Source organism: Camellia sinensis, chromosome 6 (genome assembly GCF_055761805.1).
Source record: "Camellia sinensis isolate YWXY chromosome 6, ASM5576180v1, whole genome shotgun sequence".
Lineage (NCBI taxonomy): Eukaryota > Viridiplantae > Streptophyta > Magnoliopsida > Ericales > Theaceae > Camellia > Camellia sinensis.
In genome coordinates this window covers 197,984,380-197,998,767 of record NC_138966.1, presented here as the reverse complement: position 1 = coordinate 197,998,767, position 14,388 = coordinate 197,984,380, and positions in this window count along the sequence as shown.

Genomic DNA, 14,388 nt, shown 5'->3' with positions numbered 1-14,388 from the left:
TCTCACAAACATTATATCTAAGTATAAAAAAATCTAATCATATTTTTAAATATAAATATTTTAACCTATTAAAATAACTAAAAATTAAAACAACATACTTAACAATTTTCCAAACATCCACGTAAGATGTATTTGTAATTTATTCAAATATAAAATTACAAAACATGTTTCTTCTCCTTTTTGACGAGGGTGTGTGGAAATGATGATTTTCAAACAAGCGCGTCCCAACCGCCCCTTATATCAACACAGTACCATCTCCTCCTCTTATTATTTTACTCCTCACAAAACCAAAAACCAAAAGCAGAAAACACAAACACGCAATAAAGAGAGAGAAGCGTAGGTGAAAAAAAACCGACCAAAAGCAAAAACACAAACACACATTCACCCAAAATCATGATCGAAGAACGCCAAGGGCCACCGTACGCTGTCCTCTTAGCGGTGGTGGTGGTGTTGCTGATGGTGGTTCCGACCATGCTCGGCGACCAAGGTGAAGCTATAACCGGCTTCATCGCCGAGCTCCTCAGTCCCGTCGGCCTCCTCCTCCTCCCCATCGTCCTCCTCCTTGTCATCCACTTCCTCTCCTCCGACTCCGGCGGCTCCGTCATCTCCTCCATCTTCTCCACCGGCGAACCCGACTCCATCCACCGGGCCGGCGGCTCGCCCGTCGGCGTCGCCCTCGTTCTCTTCATCGTCCTCTTCCTCCTCTACAACCGCTTCTCCATCTTCGGCGGCGAGGATGACTCCGGCGAGTAGTAGTAGTAATCGATCTGCTTTGATTTTGTTTTTTTATTGTGATTTTATTTGATTCTGTTTTTGTATTTTTGTTTTTGTTCAGTACATTTACGTATAGGAGATGTGTAAGAAGGTGGGCATGGTGGGTGGTTGTAATTACAGAAATACCCTTGACTTTTGTTGGCAATTTTGAGGTTATTTCGGTCATTCAACATAGTGGAAGTTGAATTTTGCTCTCTAATTACTGAATTGCCCTTACTTCTATCCTTTATTATTGGTCCATATTATAGTATTCGAGGGTATTATAGTCTTTTTGTGATTCCAATGTGGCTAATTTGAGCTTCATAACCTGGTGGTTGTCCGCCGGAAAGCACTGTCGGTGCCGGCGGCTGACTCTTCTCTCTCTTCTTTTTGTCGTTTGTTGGATTTTTTTTTATAAGATCTCTTCAGACCTGCACGTGGCAACTCCTCTTGGTCTTGATCTCTTTTCATGGATCTGGGATCATGTAATATGAAATAAGTTATAAAGTTTTAGCTGTTTTTCTCTACTGAATTATTATGAGTAGTGATACATATAAAAAAGGAAAGTATTTGAATGTCTAGGATGCATAATAGGGGGTGCTTTTGAAGGATGATTAAAATATATTACAAAGTTTTAGTTGTTTTTCTCTATTGAATTATTATGAGTAATTAGGGTTACAAATTAGTAGCGTCGTTTGCGAATAGGGTCGGGTTGAGCTTGGTAAGAGCTCGTTCAAATTTGATTTGTTAAATTTTCTTTTGTGTTCGAACTTAAACTCGTTAATTTTTTACTAAACAAATCTAAACATTTTAAAACTCTGTTCATTAGTTAGCTTGTTTAACATTCATTATTTATATATTAAATAATGTAAAAATATGTATAAAAAATAAGATAAATATGTTATTTATATATTCAAAAAATATAAATGTAAATAATAGTTAACTATAGATCGAATATTTATATAATAGTGGTAGTAGATATTATTACTTTGATAAAATATTGACTATTTTTTTACAATGTTTATATATTTTGTATATATAATTATATAATCAAAATTTTAATTGTAACTTTAGTCTTACACGCAAGTAAAATTTATAAATTGTTTGGTTTGTTAAAGCTTATGGACAGACTCGAGCTCGAGTCAAGCTTAAGCTAACTCGGCTCGAGCTTAGTTCGTTAAATTTTTATTGAGCTGGAGCTTGAGCTCGAGTTCGAGTTTGTTAAAATCTTAATAAACAAGCCCAAACATACACTTGGCTCATTTGCAGCCCTATGAGTAATGATACATATAAAAAAATAAAGTATTTGAATGTCTAGGATCCATAATATGGGCTCTTTTGAAAATATGGTTAAAAGTTAAAGAGAAAATTAGTCTATGGTCTCTCTCCTATTTTTAGTAATGAGAGAAGTCTACAATATTATTTTCTGATGTCTAAGGTCTTTACCGACCCCATATATCTCACATATTCTTATTCTCTTTCTCTGTCATCTCTGCTGCTACTTCTCTTGTCGTTACCACATTTCTGCTGCTACATTCGACGTCCCGTCTCTCTCTCTCTCTCTCTCTCTCTCTCTCTCTCTCTTTAGTTCTGAAAGTTGCTCAGCACTGTCACACTAGATCTACAAGTCTTTCTCTCTTCGTAGATCTCTCTCCTCAAATCTCCTTCGATTAGAGATCTGAGGCCTCTACAAGTAAGAATCGACCAGATTTCACCGTTTTGGTGTCGCCATTGTTGGAGTGAAAGAGAGAGAGTGAGAGATAGAGTGCCTTAGTAGGTGTGGGTGTTTCTTCAGCGACAGCTGAAGAAACAGAGAGCTTCAATTTTGTTAGTCCACCATTGAATTTGAGCTTAGAGATCCTTAAACATTTAGATCCTTTTGATGTGTTTGTACTCTACTTTGAATTGCAAATTGTACCTAAAAAGGAACATACAAAAGATAGCTACAAGATTTTACTAAGACAGATTATGGAATCAAAATTAATAGGCATAAACAAGTCTTGATGTTTGATATTTCACAATGAGGGTGCAATTATCCCCAATATGCAGTGCTGATAGTTGGGTAATCACTGATCAGAAATGAATGTCACGCACGAGTTTAAGATGGTTAAAAATCCAAAGATGTCACACACGAGTTTAAAATGGTTAAAAATCCAAAGATCTATGCTAGAGATATGGAAGATGTGAAGCTTAAAACCATCATGAATGCACTACTCTTATAGTTGCAAATAAGCCAACAGATTGAACAAGTTATGCCAAAAATGTCGTGCATTATGTGAGCTGATGAAGACTTTATAGTGCGGACTTGAGGGGTTGCCTCATATATGTCCTTGGTTAGATCTCTCTCTTTCAAAATCCTTATTGATACATATTGTATATATCTTTAACGGTTTCAATTTTCTCTGGATTTCTCTAACTTGAACTCAGAGAAATTTCAATTTTTTCTGATTTAAACCTAGAGAAAGCCAGAGAAATTCTCTGTTAACAAAGCCAGAAAAATTTCAATTCTTTGTGAACAAAGTCAAAGAAAATTATGAACAAAACTAGAGAAATTTCAATTTCTATGAATTTCTCTGGTTTGAACCTAGAGAAATTATCGTTTTAGTCAATCAGTCTCTCTTTATATATATATATATATATATTGGTTGTTATTGTTGATTATTTAGGTGATCGATTTTGTGTATTACATATCGTGATTGGAACGACAGAAAACTTTTCAAGTTTGAACCAAGAGAAATTTTTGTGAAAATCAGAGAAATTCTCTGGAAATCCAGAGAAAATCTGTAGACTGGAATCTAGTGAAATTTTCTGGTCTTTCCAGAATTTCTCTAGAGAGATTCTTCCCAGATAATTTCTTCTCTGGAGAGAAATCCTCTGGGAAGTCCAGAGAAATTCTCTAGATCGAATTTTCTTTGGATCAATATCGAGGGACCTTTGACATTATAAAAATATTGAATGTCTTTTATATTATAAAATCTTAATACTAGGGACCTTAAAAAACAAAATCCCCTATAAATTGGCTTTTAACTTATTTTAGATCACATTATCTCTCTATTTTTTCACACATTTTTTCAAAAAAAATCAAAAAAAAAAATTAAAAAGTCAGCTTTTAACTAATTTCCCATAATAACCCATATATATTTGTTTACATTTTTACGAATATACATAAGTTACCTTATAAAATTGCGTAAGTTACTCACAAATATACGTAAATTGTGATTTTTCAAATTTTTATGGATTAATTTATGTATGTTTGTAATAACTTACGCGATTTTGTGAGATAAATTACGTTTATTTGTGAGAATTTATGCAAATACAAATGATATGCACTTGCACACTTAAGAATTGCCTTATAAATTTTTTTATACAAAATGAAATGATATATCTTGCTTATTTTCATTTATTGAATGAAAAGTCAAAAGAGTAAAATAGTGATAAATCCAATCTAAGGAGGTCGAAAGTCATTAGGTCCAATGGATATTTGAGAAGTTCAGCTTTTGTAAAATAGTTTAGTGAGAAGTTTTTTATCTTGTTTTGAAGGATGTTTTGTTTTCAATTTTACCCCTTAATTTATTTGTTAGCTTTTTTTTTATCTGTTGACTTTCGTTGACTATCTGTTCAAATTTTTTTACTATCTGTCTAAAATTTTTCTTATATGTTCAAAATTCTTACTTATCTATTCAAAAAAAATTCTATCTGTTCAATTTTTTTATTATCTGTTTAATTTTTTCCCCTTATCTGTTGAAATTCTTGCTATTATTGAATTTCACAAAGCCTATTTTCCTTATCTATTGAATTTCACAAACCTATTTTTTTTCAAGGGTAAATTACAAATACACCCCCTAAGATTTGTTTATCGTACATATTGCCCTCCATAGTTTGAAAAATTACAAATACCACATTGTTAGTATTTTTTATTTAACAGAATTAACTAAAACAATGAAATTCATAATTGTTTTCCTATATAATAATAAAATTACCTAAATTATTAATTGAAATATATTTCTAACATCGTTAAAAACTTTTAATTAACTTGATGATTTATTAATAAAATGAATGATTTGTTATGAAATTAGAAACTTCGGGGGGTGAAATGTAATTTCCAAAACCACAAGGGCAATTTGTATTTTAATCAAACCTTAGAGATGTATTTGTAATTTACCCTTTTTCTATCTACTTAATTTTTTTTTTATCAGTTTAAATTGTGATATACATAGAGAGGGAATAGAGACTAATCTGTTAAAATGTTTTTGGGTTCGTTTGGGATATAGGTTAGCTTTTTGACTTTTTAGATATTTTAACTTGAGATTAAAAAGTCTTATTTGGGATATTTTTTTGACTTTTATGAGAGAAAAAATATAATGATTATAGGTTAGATGTATTGTTTTGTCTTATTGATTAAAAAACCTATTTTATTTTTTGAGACTATTTTAACCAAAAAGCCTAAAAAATTTTCTTCCTAAACAAGCTCTTTATCAGTTCAAATAATTTACAGCAAGAACAATATCAAAACAACAACAACAATTGAAGCACGAACAATTTTTTTATTTTTAAAATCTGTCCTATCTATCATTTTTTTTAAAAAAAATATTTTTGTTGCAATCTATTTTTTTTATCATCATTGACAACTAGAAGGAGATCTGAGCAAAGGAAAAAAAAACAACAAACAGATCTACAAGCCAAAAAAAAAAAAAAAAAGGAATCTAATCCCTTCACAGGGAGTCTTGAAGAACCGGTAAAATAAAATAAAATTGAAGCACCGATCTTCGCCTCAACTTTCGTCAGATTTACCAGTTCATCGGAATCATCTTTTGCACTTCCATGTAACTTCTTACTTGGAGATGCAACAACCTGTCACGACCCAAACCCGCCCCTATAGGTTTAGCCTCGTAACTGACCAGTAATCCGTGATTACCAAAGGCCTGCTTAACATGAATAACAATAATACAGAGTAAAAGGGCTGGCGGAAACCAAACAGTAAATAAAAGATGTCCAATGAGCTATGAAACCTGAATGCAAAAAGACTTTTATGAACAAAGCCACATTCATAACCAAAACATATATACATACGTCATATATACATGACATCTAGTTTAGGGACCAAATCCCTAAAACATAACTGTACAGTTGAGTCTTATTCATCTATTACAAAACAGAAACAAAAGGGGTGAATTTGAAACACCCCAAAACAACTGTGGCTTGAACGGATTTGGAACCTCGAAGTAAGGCACAAAGGTTGGCTTGACAAAACAAGAGCTTAACTCGACGCTTCTAGCTCTGGTCCGGTGCCTAGATACTTACATATAAATATAAACAGTGAGCTAAAGTCCAGTGAATAACATATGCGTAAAGGGGTTAAGAATGAATGTTCTTTCATTTATTAAAATAGTCATTTGCATCAGTAAATCAGTCATTCAATCAGTGGCTCATATTTCATGCCATATCAGTCATCTAGAAAACATAGTAATCATATGTGGTACATCCAATAGCAAAACAGTACAGTAGGTCTTAATAGACCGAACAGTCAGTTGATGGCCATCATAACAGTAAACAGTAGTAGTTCCAAATATTAGAACTGACAGAGATCTCTGTAGCAGTAGCAGTAACAGTACAGTAACAGTAAGTTTCCATGGATGCCACGAATACAGTTTACAAATAAGATAAACATTCATTTAGTAAGTAATGTCATTTCAGAAAGCAGTACAGTCAATCGTTCAGAAATAATTATAATTGAACGTATCTTTACAATATTGTTACTCACAAAGTACTGGGCTATAGACAGGCTAGTCAGCGTCCTCGGGTGCCAACCCTACACAGTTGCAGAACGAGCACACACACTAAGTTACACACTTGGGATTAATAGCTTAGCCCTTAAACTTGACTCGGTGTGGTTCTATAACATTATCCTCATTAGATACCTTAAACTTGCCCTAGGAATGCCTAGGATGGGATGAGGATGCAAAAATTACACTTTAAAACACTTTTCAAAATTTGTTGAAAATAGGGATCCTACTCAAGCGTGGCTTTCTACGCTCGAGCGGACATGCAGACAAAGGAGCTTCGCTCGAGCGGACTGCAAACACAAGAAAAAGTACTTGTTGAACGTTTTTTACGCTCGATGGACGTTTGACCCATGCTCAAGTGTAAGACTCAGACCCTCGTTCGAACGTGAAGTCCCTCGCTCGAGCTGACTGCAAAACACAAGAACTTCTGGGCATATGCATTTCACGCTCGTGCGTGACTATTGACGCTCGAGCGGAAGTGCATGTACTCAGAGGGTACGCTCGAGCGTGGAGTTTCCCACTTGAGCGTGGATCAAAAATCTAGAATTTCCAGATTGATCCCCAAGCACAAAACTCAAGCGTTAAAGTTTCAAACTCAATTTTTCTGGGCTAATTTTCTAGAAAACACATAGAAACCCATAATACAACATGTTTCAAAGATCATTTTATAAAATCAAGCCCAAAGGTGTGGTAATTGAACACAATTTGGATGAAACTTAAAGAATAATGCAAGAACATAATATGCATGAGTTCCTATGAACTCGAATGCTCTAAAACATAATCAAATGTAAGCTTGAGCTCAAAGTCATGGTGAATTCATGGACTACAACCAAAACATGGACATGCATGTAAGAATTTTTATGAAAACAACCTCAAAACTCCAACATAAGGGCATCCATGCATGAATGGACTCTTAATTTAACACATTGAGCTAATTCTTGACTCTAAACTCCAATTTTCCATGAACCATGCAAGAAACAACTCAAATTCATAATTAAAGAGATGAATTCCTACCTTAGGTCTTGAATTCTAAGTATGGAAACCCAAATATGCAAATTCCCTTCAATTCTTCTTTGTCTCAAGCAAGACTCCTTGTTGAACTCAATTTTCTCCCAATTCTCTCGCTCTCACGTTTGGTCTAGGAAAAATGATGAAGGATGATGCCAAACACATGTGAATCAAGACTAAGATAAATGGCCTAGCACTAATCCACTCGATGTCAATTTGATAGTAAATGCAAACTAATGTAATTTAACTTTATTTAATCTAATTTAATAATTCTAAATCAAATTTTAATTAAAGTTACCATAAAATCACATAAATCCTAATTAGCATAAAACACTCATAAATTTCTGAATCGGTCGCCGACAAGGCTTTCAATTCGCAATTCAAAGTCAAAACATGAATAGATCATTCGATGACAAACAGATAGAATTGCATTCTAAACAACACACTCACACAATTAATTAAGGATTTCAGTCTAATCAATCACTTATCATGCTCAATCACAGTTTAACACTAATCAGAGGTGAGGGTTGTCACACAACCAGAACAAGGTTGATTCACAGTAAGACAGCTCAAAATACAAGTAATATGAAGTAATTTCTTCACAATATGCAAGATGTATAGAACACAAAGCGAGATCCACACTATAGTTACGAGATTAGATCTGTACCTTGATTTGGAAGAAGAGAAAGAAGCCTTCAAGATCAAAGAATCTAGTTCAAATTCTGGTTGAGGACAACGCAGATCTGAAATAGGAAGCCTTCGAGTTGAACATTATTCATCTTCAAAGACGGCGGCAAAGATGAGGACGGGATTGTCGTAAAGGCTGAGAACAAGTCGGTCTAAGGGTTTGGAGTCAAAGCATTGGAAGAGTTTGTCGCCTAGGGTTCGGTTTTGGAAGTAGGTAGGGCAGATGCGGAAGTCCATAAAAATGCGATCGGTGATAGAGGTATCGGCGATGGTAGGGCAACAGAGAGAGAGAGAGAAAGAGAGTGGTGCACTATAAGAAAAAACACATTCGGCGACCAAATTTCCCGACTGAAAAGAATTTGGTCGCTGAAAGTATAGCTTTCAGCGACTAAAAAAGAATTAGTAGCCAATTGTGAAGCTTTTTGGCGAGTAAACAAATTTAGTAGCCAAAAGTCCACAATTGGCGACTAAAAATAAGTTTGGTTGCCAATTATATGAGTTTTACTGACTAAAACATTTTTAGTAGCCAAAAGTATAGTTTTCGCCGACTAAAAAAAATTTAGTAGCCAAAAAGTCAACAATTGCTGACTAATTATAATTTTGGTCACCAATTATGTGGATTTTACTGACTAAAACATTTTTAGTAGCCAAAAGTACAGTTTTTGCCGACTAAAAAAAATTTAGTAGCCAAAAAGTCTATAATTGGCGACTAATTCTAAGTTTGGTCGCCAATTATGTGGGTTTTACAGACTAAAACATTTTTTAGTAGCCAAAAGTAAGTTTTTTTGGTACTAAAAAAAATTCAGTAGCCAAAAAGTGTACAATTGGCGACTAAAAACAAATTTAGTAGCGAAAAGTGGTCTTTTTTAGCGCGAAAGTCTCTTCGCCGACCAACATTATGTTGGTCGCTAAAAGTTAAATTTTTATTTTTATTTTGCTACTAAATAATTTATTTCACATAAATTATGTCAATAAAAATAATTATGTATATTAAATATATATATAAATAATATATATTACATATATAATCATGTGGTGTTACGCTGGCGTACTGGGAAATGTGTGGTGCATAAGGCTTATGTTGTGGGAGGTCAGTGGTTTGAGTCTTTATAAGAGCGGATGCAAAGCTTAACAATGAATTATTTTGTTTCACGGATGAAGCTTTTGGCGACTAAAAATGTTGGTCGCCGTTTGGTAGCTTTTGGCGACTAAAGATTTTGGTCGGCGATTCCTTGACTATTGACAACTAAAACATTGGTCGGTGAATGTATGATTTTAAAGAAATATAATTGACTATTGGTGACCAAAATTTTGGTCACTAAAGAGTAGCTTTTTGCCGACCAAAGGCTTTTTAGTCGGCAAAACCTTCCCTGACAGGTTTTTGGCGACAAATGTGGCGACCAAAATTTTTTGTCGCGGCTTTGGCGACCAAAAACAGACAATTGCCGACCAATATTTTAGTAGCTAAAAATGACTTTTTTTGTAGTGGTGATGGAACAGAAGAAGAGGGAGCGATGATTGATAAAGTGAAGGTTAGGGAAGAGAGGAGAGGAGGGTGGTAGAGAAGCAACAGAAGGAGAGCAATGGCAACGGAGTCGAAGCCACATGCTGCGTGGCAGCGATGCCACCTTGTGGCCGTAGGATCGGTTGCTGTAAGGGAGAGAGATAAAGTCGGAGTAAAGAGAAAGAGTGAGAGAATGGTTTGGTCTGGAGAAGAGAGAGAGATCTAAGGCCACGTTTGTTTGGCTCATACAGAGGATTAAGAGCATGGTGGAATTGAGTAAAGAGATTATTAGTGTGGTGATATTAGGTTGGAGATATATGATAAAGAATGCTTGTTTATACACCACTGAATTAGTAATACTATAGACAATATTAATATATAAAATTAATATTTTTTAAGTTTTAGTATTTTTTAATATTATAATTATTTTTTTTATTCTAAAAAATATAATTTTTTGCTTAAAAATCATTTAAAATTTCACTAATCTCCTCACTCAATTTATAATACCAACCATCTCATGACTTTGTTAGTCTTACCACATGGAGGGACTACTAGTCCAAAAAGATAATTAATTCCCTCATTCATATCTCTAACCAAACACTCTTTAGGTGGATCTCACATATTATTAGTCAAATCTCCCGTCTTAAGGAGCCAAACAAACATGGCCTAAGAGAGAGAGAATCATAAAGACAAAGGGGTCGTTTGATAATGGCTTTTTTAGTTGATTTTTTGACTTTTAATTTTTTTTAGCTAGAGACTTTTTTTGTTTGTTTGGTTTTCTTGTTTGGCTTTTTGGCTTTAGAATGGCAAACTTTTTTTTGTCCTTTTGTGATTTTTGACTTTTTTGTGTGTGTCCTTTTATGATTTTTTAGCCTAGAAAAAAAATCAAACCATGGCAAAATAAAGTAAAAGGATATTTTGATAATTTTGTTAGAGTTTATCCTTATAAACATATAGCCTATTTGGTACAGATTAGAAGCTGCTTATTTCAGCTTTTAACTTAATTTAAACTAAAATATTGTGTTTGGTGTAGTTTAAGTTAACCAACTTATAGCTTAAATCAAGCTTTTTCTCAGCTTATTTCAAAAGTTGGTCAAGGGATGTTTAAATTTTTGACTTAAGCGTGCTGCTGGTATGGGGGGTTAAAATTACTTAAATGCCCTCGTCAATACTCAAATATTAATATTAATATTAATTAAAAAATAAAAAATTGTATATTTATGAAGAAAAAGAAAAAAATCAATATTAATTGGTATTAATTATTAATAAATTCATATTGTATATTTTTATATTAATTAAAAAATAAAAAATTATATATTTTTGAAGAAAAAGAAAAAAATCAATATTAATTAAAAAAATTAATATTAATTGGTATTAATTATTAATAAATTAATATTGTATACTTTTGTAATGAATTAATTATTAATTGATACTAATTAATAACAATGGTTGATTATTAATATTAATTGATACTAATAAAAATTAAATATTAATATTAATTTATACTAATTAATAATTTTAATATTAATTGATACTAATTAAGCCATTAATTAATACTAATTAATATATAATAGAAAATAATTGTGACAATAATACTTCCATTCATTTTTAAGAAATGTATCAATTTTTATATTAATTGATACTAGTTAATACTAATTATATTAACTTTTATTAATGAAAATTAAAACTGAAAAAAAATGACAAAATAATCATTTTTATATCATATAAGAGTAGAAAGGACAATTATATAGTAAAAAGTTATTTTACAGCTTATTAACCAAACACTACTCTACTGCTTAAATCCATAATTCCACAGTTGCACCAAACATGTTAACAGCTTATGTTCACAGCTATAAGTCATAATCTATTAAATTATAATCTATAATTATTTTTCCACAGATCTACCAAACGGGGCCATAATATTTCAGAGTCTGAATCTCTAGACAAAGAAAATTCTAATTTAGATTTATCCACCGAGTGGCCAAGTTACTATATTTATAATTGCTAGAGTATCATTATTGTATTAAGGCCTTGTTTGTCATCCTCTAAAAGAGTCAAAAAGTCACTATCTTATTTAAGTCACATCACCTCTCTATTACATCACTTCAAATTCAACTCATATTTCATAAAAAATTAAAAAATACATTTATTTAGAATATCTCAAACAACCCCTAAATTTTGTATAAATATCATTTTTCAATTATGAATATAGATGTGTCACTCGTACCTATATGTGTAGTTGGTTAAAAAAATCATTTACTTAGCTCTCGTTTGGGAACATATTTTTTTAGTAATTTTTTAATTTTTTGACTAAAATATGATGTAAAAAAAATCAGTATATTTGGATGATTTTTTGACTTTTTACATAAAGATATGCAAAAAAGAGAAAGAAAATGAAATTTTTGACTTTTTAATATAAATTATTAACTTTTTAACTTTTTTTGATAACTTTTAACTTTTAACTAAAAATATCACTTACCAAACGAGGGCTTAATTTCTTATCCAACCTTTTACATATTCTCTCACATGCAGCGTCACCGACAGTGTAAAAATTGAGTTACACCTATTGTAATTTAGTATTTTAATAAAAATATGTAGCAAAAACAATACTACATGTTTTTTCATAAAAACAAAATTATTCATAAAAATATTCAGAAAAATAAATTTCTTACTACTTTTAAACATACACCATAACATATTATACTTTCAAAATAAATTTTAAATAAACAATGAGAATGGTTTCTCTCCAATTAAACTTTCAACTGAAAACTTGATAGTTGAGATTTTTTATCAATAAAAATCATTAAATAAAGGTTTCTTATTAGTAAGAGTCATTAAATAGAGATTTTCTTATTAGTAAGAATTATTAAACGAAACATTTTTACTGATAAAAATCTTTAAAAAAATTTAATTAAATCATATTTTCAAAGACTCTTATCCATAAAAAAAAATACGAAATCTCTACTCAATAATCCTTATCGATAAAGAATCTCAACCGTATGATTTGATTTGATCCAGTTAAAAATTTAATTGAAAAAAAGCCAAATCCAAAATGATGTGGGAAAGTTGTTTGGAATCGTAAGGAGAGTTGCAGACTTGCAGTCAAAGAAATGGGGCGAGTCTACAGCTGACATGTGGAACGTTAGATATATGGGCGGAGGGAAGGAGGGTCCAGGCAGGGGGTCCCCCCTCCTCCGGGGTTTTGGATTTTATTATTATTATTTTTAAATATAAAGAAGATATTTTAAATAAAAATATTATTTATAATGAGATGTAATGATCGTTTTATTGAAAATAAAAAAATTATAATCAGCTTGCTTATTTTCATTTTTTAAAAAATATTTTTTAGAAAATTTTATATTTTTATTTTTCGTATTTTTTTGTTTTTACTGAATTTTTTAAATATTTTCAGTAATTTTTTTACTTTTTAGATACACCTAACATAAATATATCTAAAAAGTAAAAAAATTGTAAAAAAAATCTTTTAAAAATTTATTAAGTACCAAAAATATAAATTAAAAAAATACAAGAATTCAATATTTTTTTTTTTGTATTTTTATGCATTTATTAATTTTTTAAAATATTTTTCACAAATTTTTTACTTTTTAGATATATCTAACTAAGATGCATCTAAAAAAGTAAAAAAAAATATTTAAAATTTAAAAAATATTCACTAAAAATAAAAGAATACGAAAATAAAAAAACTCAATTTTCAAAAAACTTAATCCAGAAAACTCAAACCAAACACATTGAATATTATTATTTATAAAAATTCTAATATAATGGTGATATCTATCATTATTGACATGTAAACATAATTAATCTCAATAAAAATATAGAATCAATTGAATTGTTAATTATATTTGACATGTAGATTTCATCCTCTATATGTTTATTTACTATTGACTGGTGATATCACATGTAAATGATGAGGTGGTATAACTATTATATTGAATTTTTACGCATATTTTGTATAAAAAATTACTTTATCGTTATATAATTTATTTTAAAACTTTATATCCATGACTTTTTGTAATATTATCCATGGTACACTAATTACAAAATACAAACATTATTGACATCTAAACTTTATCATTCTACTTTTTTGTTTTCACAGAATTTTTTTAATATTTTAAGCAATTTTTTTAATTTTTAAACACACCTAACGTAAAAACACTTAAAAAGTATATAATTTGAGATTTTTTTTAAAATTCACTAAATACAAAAAATACAAAAAAAAATATATATATGAAAAATCAGTACATTTTCATATTTTTATGTATTTATTAATTTTTTAAAATATCTTTTCACAAATATTTTTTTTAGACACATCTAAGTAAGATGCACATAAAAAAGTAAAAAAAAAAATGTTTAAAATTTTAAACTTATTCACTAAAAACAAAAAAATACGAAAAATAAAAAAACTCAATTTTCAAAAAATTTAATTCAAAAAATTCAAACCAAACACATTGATTATTTATTTTTATTTTTTATCTTTCCTAAAGTCAGTAGTAAAAATTTATGTGAAATATTTTTGTAAAAATTTATAATATTTTAATTAATAAGTGCCCCATCTGATTTAATTTTTTGACTCTACCACTGGATATATATATATATATATATATTATTTTCGAAAGCATAGAGCTGGCAGAA